Source organism: Rattus norvegicus, chromosome 10, assembly GCF_036323735.1.
Source record: "Rattus norvegicus strain BN/NHsdMcwi chromosome 10, GRCr8, whole genome shotgun sequence".
Classification (NCBI taxonomy): Eukaryota; Metazoa; Chordata; class Mammalia; order Rodentia; family Muridae; genus Rattus; species Rattus norvegicus.
The window spans coordinates 26849555-26861720 of NC_086028.1; the positions used below are offsets into that span (position 1 = coordinate 26849555).

Consider the following 12166-nt stretch of genomic DNA (forward strand, 5'->3'; position numbering starts at 1 on the left):
TCTGCTTTGATGTGGAGCTCCTTGGTCCACTTGGACTTAAGCTTTGTAATGGATCGATCTGCATTCTTCTACATGCTGACTTCTAGTTGAACCAGCAACGTTTGTTGAAAATGCTATCTTTTTTCCATTGGACAGTATTAGCTCCTTCATCAAAGATCAAGTGACCATAGGTGTGTGGGTTCATTTCTGGGTCTTCGGTTCTGTTCCACTGATCCACCAATACTGTACAGTTTTTATGACTATTGCTCTGTTATACTGCTTGAGGTCAGGAATGGTGTATCCCCCAGAAGTTCTTTTATTGTTGAGTATAGTTTTCACTATCCTGCCTTTGTTTTCATTCCAAATTAATTTGCAAATTGCTCTTTCTAATTCTATGAAGAATTGAGATGGAATTTTGATGGAAATTGCATTGAATCTGTAGATTGCTGTTGGCAAAATGGCCATTTCTACTATATTACTCCTATATTAATCCTTGAGTATGACCGGTCTTTCCATCTTCTGAGATCTTCAATTTCTTTCTTCAGATACTTAAAAACAGATCTTTTACACTTGCTTGGTTAGAATCGTGCCGAGGTATTTTATATGATTTGGGACTATTGTGAAGGGTGTCATTTCCCTAACTTGTTTCTCTGCCTGTTTATCCTTTGAGTAGAGGAAGGCTACTGATTTGTTTGAGTTAATTTTATACCCAGCCACTTTGCTGAAGTTGTTTATCCATGCTTATCCAGTTGTTCTCCGGTGGAACTTTTGGAGTCACTTAAGTATACTATCATATCATCTGCAAATAGTGATATTTTGATATTTTCCTTTCCAATTTGTATCCCTTTGACCTCCTTTTGTGGTCTGATTGCTCTTACTAGGACTTCAAATACTATATTGAATAAGTAGGGATAGAGTGGGCAACCTTGTCTAGTCCCTGATTTTAGTTTGATTGCTTCAAGTTTCTCTCCATTTAGTTTAACATTAGCTACTAGTTTGCTGTATATTGCTTTTATTCTTCAGATCGTATAAGTCTTTCGCCTCTTTCAGCTTTCTTATATGTTTGAAATTCGCTTAAAATAAAATGTTCAGAAGCACACAGCGTGTTTACTCTCTTCTTCCACTTTCAGATTGGTAGGACCCAAGATATGGAAAATGCCACCCTGCCCATAGAAGACTCCAGGAGAAGGAGACGAAAATACTTTCATGGTGTTAAGATACAGAATTTAGGGTTTAAGATCAATTAATTACTCTAGTATAGATAGAAGATAGAATACCACTTCCTTATTTCAGCAACCATCAGCTTGTCCACCCGATGGTTATGTAACATATGAGTGCGCGTCCCCATGTATTTCATGTCTGTGAGATCCATTCCTTACCATAAAGCAATTAAAAAGTGATTCTTGCTGAACAACTAGAAATATAGGTAATTCTCTTGTTCTCTTCAAAAGCCAGGGGTTCTCAACTACTGAATTACACAATCCTCCCCAATCACACTCCCTTTGTCAAATCTCGAGTCGTTTCTGTTTTCACAACCAGGGAGATAACCAAAGGGGATTGCTACTGCCAAGTACACTTCAGTGCAGCGATAACCATTCCAGAAAATTATTCAGATAAAGTATTGGTAGTGTAAAGGTTAAAAAACTTTGATCTTTTTAAAAATGTTGGTATGTCAGATAAAAAAAATAATGGCCTGTATACTATGTCAAAGACACAGAAATGTCAGATTATGAGTGCAGAAAGGTGACACATAAAAATGGGTTCTTTTACATAAAAATATTTTCTTCATTCTTGAGAATTATATATATATATGAAATATGTCTCTTATTCAGCCTCACTGCACCAACTCCTTCCATGTTCCTTTCAGCACATTATCTGCTCAACTTTTAAGCTTGGGGTTTTGTGTTGTGGAAAAAAAGATTCTTGAGACATCTCATGATGTCTTTCAGACGTCATTTTATAGCTAGTACAGTCTGTGACAGTATTAAGCTAGCAGGTAGAAAAAGTTCTATATTGTTTCAAATGGGAGCATACGATATTAACAGTATTATAGTATTAGTAGTGATCATAAGTGAATTATAAGTGGATCCTCCTAACATTCTAAAGGTGCTGCCACCAGTTGTAATGCCGTCTGAATTTCTTTACACAGGGCTGGTGTTCTGTTCCCCTGACTTCTGGAATCTGATGGACTGCTTCACATGCAGTTTCTTTCTATTTCATTTGCTAAATGAGTGAGTTAGTTAAAATTTAAACTTTCCTTCATAACTAAGTTTTATAAAATTAATATACTTACCCAAAAATAAGATCATAGTATGTGTGACTGTGTGGGTGTGCCTGTGTATCTGTAGGGAAAGTGGGCATGTGGGAATCTATTTATGATTGCATGATTTATAAAGTTACAACTACTGTGTAGACTATGTCCAGGACAATTATTACACAATTTTTTATTGATTCAATGCTGACAGTGTTTGTAAAATCTCATATTTATTAATATATACTTCAATGAATTTGTTTTTAGCATCATCTGAGTCATGCTGAAGTAAAATCTTATAATGATGTCTTGATCAGAATTAATATCAATATTGGCATCTTGATATAAAATATGTCTCACTGCATCATATTTGCATTCAGCTTAAGTGTGTCCAATGTGAACTTTTAAAGTCTGGAAGATAGGACATAGCAAGAGATGGCAAAGGGACACTGAGTGCCCCTGTCCTTAGATTACATACGTGAGAATGCAGCCTTCTATGGTAATTTTATTCTGATTTATTTGGCATAAAGAATCCACCCCAAGACATTTAAAATAGAAACAATAATATAACTAGGGAAGTTTGCTAAGATATAAATTAATAATTCAAAAACACTTGGTGCATTAGTTAGATATCATATTTTTCACTGAGAAAGCACATGGCATATTTCAGTTTCCCTGGATTCCAGGTGATGTCGTTGTACAAATAAATTGTTAAGAAACTAACAAAATGTGCTAAGGCTTTAGAAAATCTGATGAACAAGTGATAGGACCCAACAGTTGTACATTTTTGGTTTTCCTTTAAAGTGACAGGCAGTGATACATCTGATATATAATATTGACCTTCTGTATCTCATGGCAAAGAGCCCAGAAATGGTACTAACATTAATACTGGCAGAGAGATGTGAAGCTACAATAGCAGGAAGTTTTTACCTTCTGCACACATATTCAGCATTGAAGGAGCTTTTGGCACAGAACTACATTTTTAAACCCACGTTTTCATTTTCATATATGGGATTAGATGAATTCTATGTATTGGTTTTAATTTTCTTGTTCATTGAGACTCTAAATGAAAGCACAATTTAGAAAAAAAAGATATATCCTTATCTTTCCTTCTTAACACTATTCAGAAAATTATTATGTACATAGAGATCATATAATGTTATGTATGGTCTGACTTTGTAACCTTAATTAGCCTAAGATTATGTATATAGGCAAGGCTAAATTGAACTTACAGGGATCTACCTGAATCTGCTTCTTAGGTATTGAAATTAAAAGCATGTACTATCCTGACCTGCTTATAGAATCTTTGTTTTTTTAATTTCTTAAGTCAGCATATATTTGAAGCATTTTCCCACTTCAGTTCCCTCCCTTTAATTATTATTCCCTATACTCATTCTCAAATTTACAGTCGTCATCACTATCATCATCATCATCATCATCATCATCATCATCAATTTGCTAACTGTTCAGCTCTGAGATGTCCACATAAAAGAAGTGTATATACTGACAAGTTTGTGTGTGTATATATATATATATATATATATATATATATATATATATATATCTTAAACAGATATCTCTTTGGAAGCATTTAATAAGGGCACAAGTCAGAAAGTCCTTGAAGAAGTGAAGACTCTCTTATTAATACATTGAAAATTGAACAACGCGTGTATAATGATTTTTATAAAGCACATATTGGGAATTTTGTGGCTGCTGAATTACTGTAATTGCATGAGTTATAATTCCAGATAACAAAGTTCATTCAATGTATTGTGAAAAAGATGAACAACCAGACTAGTAAGCAGAAATACCCTTATGGTTATTTTTCTACTGTTGTTAATATATCCAGGTTTATTAGTAAAAAGTCAAGCTGCATATCTGTGGTTAGAGTAAAAAAACAATAGCATTAACTGTGATGAAAACAGTTGAAATGCGATTTCACTCCTGAACTCTTCTCTGTAGTGGATTTACTCAGTGGAATTACATTTAATCAAGAGTTTGATGGCCTGGACCATCTGATATTGCATTATTTGTACTAAAACAAATTCAGTCGTATTCCAGCACTTAGCCTTTGGTGCAACACTGTCAATAAAAAGAATAGTCCTCTTAAGTAGGTGGTTCACGCAGACTCTATAAACACATACAGAAACAAAATCAGATGCTCATGTCATGACTTCACAAGAATTTCAATTCCATTTAGGCATCTTAAAAGATAAATAATTGAAGCCAAGCACAGTAGAACTCATTCATCTCAGTGACTAAAATTAACAGAAGCGAGAACAGAAAGTGTTTTGTGGATTTGTACAAATGGAGGGGTTAATTATATATTCTTGTTGGGGCTCTGAACTTGTACAATGTAATAGGCTAAGTTCTAGTGGTTTAGGCCAATATTCAATATGCCTCTATTATGTGATCTAAAATTCCATCACTAGCTATTTCCCAAGATACTTGAAATCATATGTGTTCAAATAACTCAAAAATCAATATCTACTGCAGATTTGCTAGAAATCACCTTAGAATAGAAAAAAATTTTTTAGATAATCTTCATGGTAGATGGATAAACATAGCATTTAATTTATACAATACCATTTTATAAAGAATAAAAAGGAGAAGCCTGCATAACAGTATGGTTGATTATCAGATGCATTATCCCTTATTTTAAAAATGCAACAAAGAATTCATGTTTCCATTTGGGAGGAAACATCTATACATAAAAATTCAGAACAAGATACTTTTGCAGAACTAATTATAAGTTCCTGTGATGAATCAGGAGGAAAGTCTTTGGGGATAATAAAATAATATTGGTAAATTAGTTCACATTTGAGAAACAAGAATTTCACTGCTTGAATTTGCCTCTACTTCTTGGTAACTTTTATATAGATTCCTGCTGCTCATTTGTAATTCATCACCTTACACACAGTCCTGTTCTCAACCCTGAGTACTATATAGAATACCAGTTCTATTAATACTGTGGTAGTTCACTCATCAAGCAGCGTTCCTTGAGCCTTTTAATATTGCAATTCTTTTTGTTAGCTATAATTTTAGTTTTGACTCTTTGAGAATGTAATAAAATGTATTTTGTATATGTATTTTGGTCATATTCACACCCACATCTTTTACGACCAGCTTCCTGATCCACCCACTGCCTCACCATCCCCTCCCAAATTCCTATCATCTTTTAAATTTTTTATATAGCCCATCAAGCCTAATTTGTGCTGACATCTACTCCTACATATAGTGTCATCCACTGGAACATGGTTGATCAACCAGTAGCCATATCCTTAAAGACATCTGATTCTTTCCCCCCCCCAAAAAGCCACCAATTTCAACAGCTCATTAAAGAGTGAAGACTTGAGAATGTTGTTGCAGGCAACCAGAGCTGTTTTGAGTTCCTGACCGCCACAGGAGAGCCTTGAAGAGATGGCTTCGATTCAGTCTTCCTGGATCTCTGATACTTTTTATATTATTGCTCTTCCTATCCAATGTGTCTTGAGTATCTATGAGAAGAAGGATGACACTGATGTCTGATTTGTAACTGTATATTTCAGTCACCTTTTCTCTGCACTGCTTCTGAGGCCCCAATATTACCCATCATATACTGCACAAAGATACTTTTTTGTTTCCAATCTGGTCTTTGTTTTTTTGGTTTTTTTTTCCGGAGCTGGGGACCGAACCCAGGGCCTTGCGCTTCCTAGGCAAGCGCTCTACCACTGAGCTAAATCCCCAACCCTCCAATCTGGTCTTTGAACTTATCTATAGGAATAAAGGCATGAATTTAGACAGCTATATGCTACTATATCCATTTAGCAAAACAATCATATTAGGCTCACCTCTATGGCCTCTGTGTCTGCACCCCTAGGTTGTTGATTTGATTTATAGGTATAGTCCACTGTTGTTGTTGTTGTTGTTTGTTCTTTGTTCTTTGGGTTTTTTTGAGTACTGGGTATATTATGAGTGAGGCTTTTTGTGATTTATTTCTAGGTATGTTTGTTTTTGGTATATAGGTTACTAACTTGGGTATCTATGTTAATCTTGTAATCTGTCACTGACTGGAAGTCTGTTCAGCTCTGGGTGTTGCCTGGTGGAGTCTTTGAGTGTGTTTCGTTTGTAAAATCAAGCCATCAGTAAATAGGGATGATTTGGATTACCTCTTTCTGGCTTGCATCACTTTCATTTTATTGTCTTATTGCTTTAGCTGAGACATCAAGCACTACATCGAATAGGAGTGGTAAGAGTGCACATTGTCTTGCTATTTAGTGAGAATGCTTTAAGTTTAGTTTTCTTTTTCCACATATGACATCACTATAGGTATTAGTTTGTCATAGGTAGCCTTTATTATATTGAGGTAATCCCTATATAGAAAAATTATATACTTCTATCTTAGACTGAGAATTTATGTATTATTTCTTCTTTGAAGAGCTGATAAAATTTTTGCTGCATCCAACTGGCACTGTGCTTTAGCGTTGCGGGATTTTTGATCACTGCTTCTATCTTGTTCTTTGTTATAGGTCTTTAAAAATGTTCTCTTCATCCTAGCTCAAATTTGGTAGATCATATATATCCACAGATTATTTTTTTAATTTTCCAATTTAGTTGAATATTAAATTTTAAAGTACAGCCTCATGATTAAAAAGTTCCTCAATGTCTGTTGTAATGTCTCCCTTTTCACCTCTGATTCTATCGGTTTGGGTTTCCCCTGCCTTTTATTAATTTAGTAAAGATTTTTTTGTCAATTTTGCTTCTTTTCACACATATACAGAATTAAAAACATAGTATTTACAAATGGTAAATAAACTGAGTTTTTGAGATTTTTTTAATAAATTATTCAATGTATTAGAACCCAATTGGCTAAAGTCCCAGTTTCACGTAACCAACGACATACCATACAGCTTCAACTAATAAATAAACGGAGGCTTCATGGCAAAAGGTGAAATAAAAAGAGTCCCCAATTAAAATTCTCCTTCTGCTTTGCTACTTGATAATCTTCCACTTCAGGAACAATATACTCCTCACTAAAATCTTGGGCATTTTCTTTTATAACCTTTCTGCAATAAATCACAAATCTTGTAGTTTCTAAGATTATTAAATTTAATTATTAATTATTAGTTGTTGTTGTTGAAAATAGATTCGTCTATCACCACAGTTTCCTCTTCCTCCATTCTTCCCAGCTCCCTGCACCTGCCTTCACCCCTAAATCCATTCCCCCCTCTATTCCCTCTTCGGAAAAAAGCAGGCCTGCAAGAAAAAAGCAAGGCAGGACAATAGCAAATAGGACAAAATACCACAAGAGTATGGTACTTTCTCTCCACTGCTAATGTTTACCACAGAATCTCTCCTCTGACTGCCTGTAGAATTTTCTTAACTGATGTCCCTGCTTTAGGTCATGGCTTCTCCAATCCATTTTCACAATTCTATCTCTGTGAATTTCAGGAGTCAAATGTGATTGTGTCATTTTTTTTGTTGTTGTTGTTTATTTAAAACCTGTCAATATCATTCCTCTGCCCTCAGGATAAAATCCTATAACTTAGCAGAGCATGCAAGGTCACCCACGAGAAAGCATATGCTTAAATTCCTGGCTGCTTCTATCATAAGGATTCTACTTCATTCCAAGCTCCAAAGAAAAAATACTCGAGGTCCTCAATGATGCTGCATTTTTTAAAGTTTTTTTTAAGGAGGTGATTTTCTTCTGCCTAAGAACTTTATTCTCTTCCCATACTTAAGATTATCTTTCACAATTTGTCTCAGAGGTAATATCCTTCTGTTGTCCTCTTTCCCCAATGAGGTTCTGCTTCTGTTCAAGAGAAGTGGGCATTTTCACGCTCATAGAATTCACTGGAAGCTTTCGTGGTTGATTTTATGCCCACAGTTTATACTCTTTCAAAGGTGGATAACTTGACTTAATTTTTTCTTAGTTTTCTCAGAATGAAAATCCAAGGGAAGGATTTAATGCATGCCGATTTTGAACATAACTACAGGAAGGAATAGTGAGAGTGTAGAAACAGATGAGAGACACCGTTATTAAAGAACTGTTTGGGTGGATTGTCACCACAGGTATGTGAAGCTTAGTTAGTTAGTAACTGGGACATGCTGGGAGTACCTGTAAAATCTATGTCTCTGACTCACCCTAGCTTAGAAAGTGTAACATTTACAGAAGAATCAGTTTGAACAGCTCCCTGCACCTAACAAACACCAGTTCCCTTTGGTTCAGTAAGCTTACCCGCGGAGCTGAATAACTATTAAGTCCTGAACACTTTTAGCTTAGGGTACCTAAGAGCAAATGGATATGGACTCCTGTTTATTAGCAACAGGTTTCACTGTGCTAGTCTTTGCCTTTTAGGTATTCAAAACCGTTTACCAAATAGGTGACAATATAAAGAAAAGAAAGAAAAACAAAATTTTAGGATTTCTTTTTCATTATTTTTCTCACCATCAAGCATTCTCTCTGGCACCTGATGCTTTAGATGTTTCAAATGACTAATTTAGTAAAGGCATCACTGAATAAGCTAGACTACCTTAAAGGTTTATAGATGCTGTGAAATTTTGATATATATTTATATCATACACACCGAGAGAGACAGGAGGAGGTATTCACACATACAGAATGGATAGAGATGGACTCTTCTTGTATTAGCAATAGGTTTCTTTACTGTGCTAATCTTTGCCATTATAGGGATCCAAAACCATTTCCCAAGTAAGTGGATAGTTATTCACCCTCACAGTTAACCTGTTTTCAACCAGTAACCAAGGGAAGCTGGTATTAGGCGGAGTGTACACATAGACACTCTCTTCTCTCTTGCACTCTTCCTGTCTCTCTTCTGCTTCTTTGTCACTCTCATTTCCGAGTGCCCTCTCAGACATATGGCTTTATTGTCTCCAATTCTTCCTGGTGATTTCATTGTTCTTCACGGACCAACATTCACGAAGAGGACTTTGGAGGTCTGCTTTCTTCAGCGTTTCAGCCTAGCGGCCGTGAGTGATGAATGGCAAGAGGGTCATGATGGTAGGACCTGTCACTTCAGAACATCTAAAGTCACACGGTGGAGTAGTGGAGCACAGAGTGACTGTTGCCACTTGGACTCCATCAATGACGTAAACGAAAAGACATCCCCAGTCTTAGAGCCACTACCTTTCACATTTCCAAGAATTATTTCTGCATTTCCTTCAAGCAGAAAGGGAACTAAGCACAGAAACTCGGGTGTGGGAAATGTTGAGTCTTCAAATAATTTCTTGAAATGTCTTATAAAAAATAAGAAGGTCTCCTGAGAAACATCAGCAGAAAGTGAATGCATACAACTTTGAAAATTTTGAAACAATCATCAAAACCGAAGCAGATAATTTAAATTTTCTGCTTTGGTAAATATATATAAGGTCTATTATTTAGTTTTTATTTTGTGGTAGAATTTTCATTTCTTTAAAATAGATTTCTATAATGATTATTTACAGAAAATCTGTTTTTAATCAAGAATTTCTACCCTAAGTTCAAACCACTTGTTTAAAGGTAAAATTAACTTATAGTTATAATTAAATTATACTAATCACAATAACACACAGCTATAAACCTAAGTGCCTGATACAATCTTTATAGTATGCCTCATGCCTTTTGTATGACAAAGTAAATACATATACTTACATATTTAATAAATTTGTATTTTTAAGATAGGTATGGGAAATGTGTTCATGAATGTGCCTCCATAGGTACCCACACACATGTGGCATACATTTATATAAATACATACACAAAAATAAATAGGGGTTTTAAGAGGTGCCATTCCTCTTTAATCCAAGAACTTGGGAGCAGGGCAGGTCAGCTTGGTCTATAGAGTGAGATCTAGGACAGAATGGGCTACACAAAGGAACCCTGTCTCAAAAACCAACCAAAATAAATAAATAAATAAATAAATAAATAAATAAATAAATAAATAAATAAAGCAAAATGAAACAAGCAAAAAGCAGAAACAATCAAATAATTTCAAAATATATGATATAACCTTTTTTGTTGAGCCTTGACATTTTGCTCTACATTAGCAATGTCGTTTCCAGCCACGCCCTTACTTAATAGGACCATTGTGGATTCTGTATTTTAGAATATGTTACTGTTAACAGCATGCCACATTCTTTTTGAGATAAAGTCTAGCTGCATCATTTTGTGGTGAATAATTTTACATCAGCTTGACATCAGTTAAAGTCACCTGAAAGGAGGAAAACTCAATTAAGAAAATATCTCCATAAGTTCTGCTGTAAGGCATTTTCTCAACTAATGATTGGTAGGAAAGGGCCTGGCCTATAGTGAGAGGTTCAATGCCTGTGTTTGCGATTCTGGGTTCCATAAGAAAGCAGGCTAAGCAAGCCATGAGACAAGCTAGTAAGCCACACTCCCCCCTGCCTCTGCATCACTTTCTGCATGTCCTAACCTTCTTTGATGATTAATTTTGATGTGCAAGTATAAACCTTTCCTTCTCACTTTTTCATCATGGTGTTCATCACAACAATGGAAACCCTAACTAACACACGAGCAGAATCTTAGTATTGATATTCCTCCACAGAATTTAAAATGCTTAAACTTTCTGAAATTAAAAAAATTGTTTCAGTGGTTATACAATTAGCTAGCAATAACTAAATGATTAGATATCTTCATTTGAAAATAGTGACATAGTTGTATCTTAAAGTGAATCTATTCTCAGTTGCCTGAGGAACAGCCACACTATTTCCACCGTAGCTGTGTAAGTTTACACTCTCACCAGCAATCGAAGAGATAGATAGATAGATAGATAGATAGATAGATAGATAGATAGATAGATAGATAGAGATAGAGAGAGAGATAGAGAGATGTGTGCATACATACATACATATATAAATACATATATACATACAGACAGACATAGATACATACATACATATGTGTATACATAGTTAGATGATATAATGATAAATACATAGATATTAGCCCTCTTTGAATGTAATTGGTAAAGATATTTTCCAATTCTGTAACCTCCTCCTTTTTGTCCAAATGACAGTGTCCTTTGCTATACAGAACTTTTGCAGTTTCATAAGTCCCATTTGTTAAGGTTCTTGATCCATTTAGAGTTGAGTTTTGTACAGGGGAATAAATACAGTTCTAATTGTTTTCTTCAACATGTGGCCATCTCTTTGACTAGCACTGTTCATTGAAAATGCTGAATTTTTTTCCTTTTTTTGAAGGGTATGTGTAATGAGTGATTATGTGCAGTGTGTGGGGTGGGGGATGTTTTTTAATTCAGATTCTGTATAGGAAGGAACACATGAAACATTTGCCTTTGTGAGAAGCTGATTTAATCAAAGATGATATTCAGTTGTTTTAATACAACTGATGCGATTCAGTTCTCATTTGTGGCTGAATAAAAGCAGTATTGTGTATACATTCCACATTTCTTTACCATCCCTCTACTGACAGGACACTAGGCTGCCCTGGATCTTGGCCTTCTTGAATCGTTCAGTAGCAGAGCTGGATACAGGTCTATATGGCATTTTTTCTTAGTGACAGCTGTTCTAACTCTGATGATATCATCACTGTATTTTTCATTTGTTCTTTCATGATGGCTAGGAATACTGAAAATTTTTCAAATGTTTATTGGTCACTTATATATCTTTTATATTGAATATTTTATTTATTTACATTTCAAATATTATCTACTCTACTGGTTTCCCATCCAGAAAAGTCCTATCCCATCCTCCCTCCCCCTGCTTCTATGAGGGTGATGGCTCACCCTCCCACTTACTCCCTCCCTTGGCATTCCCCTATAATGAGACATAAAGTCTTCATAGGACCAAGGGCATCTCCTCCCACTGATGTCCGACAAGGCCCACCCTCTGCTATATATGCAGCTGGAGCCATGGGTCCCACATATGTGCTTTTTAGTAGGTGGTTAAGTTCTGGTTTGTTGATATTATTGTTCTTCC

General features: G+C 35.3%; 1 long non-coding RNA gene across 4 annotated transcripts in view; it reads left to right on the plus strand.

Moving 5' to 3' along the window:
• Nucleotides 1-12166, plus strand: part of LOC102548672 (uncharacterized) — a 104063-nt gene that overhangs the window by 23280 nt on the left and 68617 nt on the right. The window contains exon 1 of one of the 4 annotated variants that reach the window (XR_010055320.1): nucleotides 191-2210. The exons of the other annotated variants lie outside the window; for them this stretch is intronic. This is a non-coding gene — a long non-coding RNA (uncharacterized LOC102548672). Of the gene's footprint in view, nucleotides 1-190; nucleotides 2211-12166 lie in introns of those variants that run through there. 4 annotated transcript variants of the gene reach the window in all.